This window comes from Limulus polyphemus, unplaced genomic scaffold (genome assembly GCF_000517525.1).
Source record: "Limulus polyphemus unplaced genomic scaffold, Limulus_polyphemus-2.1.2 Scaffold4597, whole genome shotgun sequence".
In the NCBI taxonomy this organism is placed as follows: domain Eukaryota; kingdom Metazoa; phylum Arthropoda; class Merostomata; order Xiphosura; family Limulidae; genus Limulus; species Limulus polyphemus.
This window is the reverse complement of record NW_013670207.1, coordinates 12,455-15,817: the sequence shown is the minus strand read 5'-3', so window position 1 is coordinate 15,817 and position 3,363 is coordinate 12,455. Positions and strand designations below refer to the sequence as shown.

Genomic DNA, 3,363 nt, shown 5'->3' with positions numbered 1-3,363 from the left:
TTGTTATTAAGCACAAAGCTACACAAAGGGCTATCTGTGCTCTGCCCACCACGAGTATCGAAATCCGGTTTCTAGCAATATAAGTCCGCAGACATACCACTGTGCCACTGGGGGGGGGGGGCTATTCTTCGATAGCGATGAGTAAAGGACTTCGCATTGATTGGTTTCTTTTGAATTTCACACAAAGCTACACGAGGGCTATCTGCGCTAGCCGTCCCTAATTTAGCAGTGATAAACCAGAAAGAAGGTAGCTACTGAACACCTCCCACCGCCAACTCTTGGGCTACTCTTTTACTAACTAATAGTGGGATTGACTGTCACATTATAACGCTCCCACGAATGAAAGGACCCTTAATCAGCAAACTGAGTCAAACATTTGGGGCTTTAGAATCAGTGTTGATCAACATACTGTAAGGCTTCCCATCAATAAACCTGTGAAGTCATGGAATGTTTTCTTTAAATGATGAACTTCTGTGCAGTTAGGGCATTTTCAGTTGTCTTTACATCATACATACAGATAATCCATAGTTTCTGGCGTCTGCTCAGCTCTTTGTTCTTCTTTCAATTTGGAAGAGCTCGAAGATCATCCTTGTTGTATTGTCTTCTTGGTGTCATAACAACTGTTGATTCCTCAAAGTCTCGGGTTTAATGGCCAGGTTTCCCACGTCTATAACAATTCCCTTTTTGTAGTATCCTTTGGGAGGAATTCATATTTCTACAAGTTTTATCGGCAATTCCTGGCAATATGTCATTTTAAATTACATGTGAAACATCTATTATCTTGGCGTTTACTTCCTCCATTATGTACAACTAGTTGTCTAACCTTTTAGTTCTTTTAGACTATCGTCAACGCAAGTTAATGTTTCAGCACTGCTCAATCTGACGATTCAATAACCTCAAAATGATGCCTTTAAATATTAATATATTAAAAAAAATGATGCATTTAGTTGTTTATCTGTAACCTCAATAAATTCTAGTTCTATAGCCTACTGTAGAATTTCCTTAAAGATGTACACTTACTTTGCTTCATCCTGAATGCCATATCCTCGTCTGTTATGACATTTATAAATTGGCCGTGTGCAAACAAATCCATCATTTCACGAAGAGCATCTGGGTAAGATAAAATGGTTTTTGATCTTAATTCTTCTTCCAATGCGATGTTTCTTTCTTTTTACTCCTGTCTTAAATTCCTGTCACTTTCTTTTCATTTTTATTCTTGTTTTCCTTTAGATATTCTAGCTCTTTTCTCTTGATCTTCTCTTAACAATTTCCTAATCTCTTTGACCTCGTGGTCATGATCTTCAACAGTTGAAGTTATATTTCAAGTATCTATATTCTATTTTCACGAAAATATATCTGTCTCTGGCAACATTTTTGTAATGTTATTTTTTTCGCTAGCGGTTTGTGTTTAAATTATGTGATGAAAATAATTTAAATTCCAGCCTACGTAATGATAACAAACTAGTTTATTTCCTCCTTTAATGTTTCTACTTAAACTCTGTGGTAACTTGTAATTCACGTTTACAAATAAAGTTCTAATGGCAACCATGCTAACTTTACTATACTAACGTGATAATAAATTTACTTGTACAACTTCACAGCTTATCGATCAAGTAACTAAAAACAAAACTCGAATTTACCAGAAAATTTGACGTCAAAATTTTTAGAATTTTCTAGGCCTACATTATTAAACTTTTCGATCTTGACATCATCCACCCTCTAGCTAACGTCCAAATTACAATATTGAAAATATATAGCTTATAACAATATGTATGATATTTTGAAATGTTTTTTCCTCATACAATAATCCTACATTTATGAAAGAATTTCAGTAACATATATCATTGATGACACAAATTTATTCAACTAGGTGGCAATTGTTAATTCGAATGATAGATTGAGCTTCACATTTATTTATTTTTTGGTAGTCATACTTGTCTCAAGAGCTTGTGGCATAAATCATTTATTAGCTGATGAAATTTTGTAAATTATCTATAGTCGATTATTATAAACGTAGAGAAGTTCTGTACATAATTATAAGTGACAATTAATATCATTCATAAAACTCTTTATTGATTTTACTGGTAAAACACCAAAATACTTCTATATCAAAAACTCACGCAACCCAGGTTAATCACGTCTTTTCTGAACGATCTCTCTGTCGACCAGTAGACATCATTTAATGTTGCCTCGCCACACTAATCTTTAGTCTAAAGTCCTGAGATAAATTATGTCGTGTTACATCATAACACAGCAGAAAATTTGTTTTTTTCAATATCTGAAATGGCTATGATGATGTAACAGTAAAGTGATAAGGAAAATGAAACTGAAATATATATATGATGAATAAAAAACAAACATATCAAGTTTTCATTAGTTTAATTCACCTTCATGGATGCAGTAAATAATTCCGTAGCCCGAAATGCTTGACTGTAATAATAAAAGGTACTCATCTCGCCTGAAATAAATTCAAATAACTATTGTTTATGTTTATTTCTCTCCCCACCCCACCCTTTTCTCCCATCTTCCATTTTTTCCCGCCGTTTTTAACAATATCACTGACGTTTTTCTTTGCCTGCTCTTGTACAGTAATGGTGGTTAACTTGAGTAGCTTATAGTTACAGTTCCCATAAACATGAGACAAAGCTAACTTTTTCGTCTCGGTATCTTCCAGTTTCGGTTCGCTATACAATGTGATGTAATTGGATTAATGTTGATACCCATGAGATTGCTTAACGAGCATTCCATTTGACCACATTTCGAGTTTATATTTTCGTTTCTGCGAGTAGTTCGTACGTCTGTTGACTTTCGCACAAAGCGATTCGAGGACCGTCTGCGCTAACCGCCCCTAATTTTGAAGTGCTATACTAGAAGAAACAAAACTATCCAACACCACCCACCGCCAACTCTTGGGTTGCTCTTTACCAACGAATAGTGGGATTGACTGTCACATTAAAATACACACACTACGACCGAAAGGGTGAGCATGTCAGGTGACGTGAGCCGAACGGTCTAACCCCCAGCCCCCCCCCCCTTCCCTTCCAGTGACAGTATGACGTTTTTTTTTATGACGTATAATAAGCGTGCAAGATCGGAAATCCCATGCATCTAAGTAGTTTGTTTATTATTACTACAATCAAAGGTTCGTACATATAAATTCAGGAAGTGCTGTTTCACCATTAATCACAGTGGCATACCTTTGTTTATTATTACTACAATCAAAGGTTCGTACATATAAATTCAGGAAGTGCTGTTTCATCATTAATCACAGTGGCATACCTTTGTTTATTATTACTACAATCAAAGGTTCGTACATATAAATTCAGGAAGTGCTGTTTCATCATTAATCACAGTGGCATACCT

General features: G+C 35.3%; 1 long non-coding RNA gene across 1 annotated transcript; it reads right to left on the bottom strand.

Annotated features, from left to right (window-relative positions):
- Positions 1–429: 429 nt before the first annotated feature.
- LOC111088858 lies at positions 430–2,179 on the bottom strand. Its single transcript, XR_002613246.1, has 3 exons — positions 2,121–2,179; positions 1,021–1,110; positions 430–667 (listed from the first exon to the last, which is right to left on the bottom strand). It is a non-coding gene; the product is annotated as an uncharacterized LOC111088858 (long non-coding RNA).
- Positions 2,180–3,363: the final 1,184 nt, after the last annotated feature.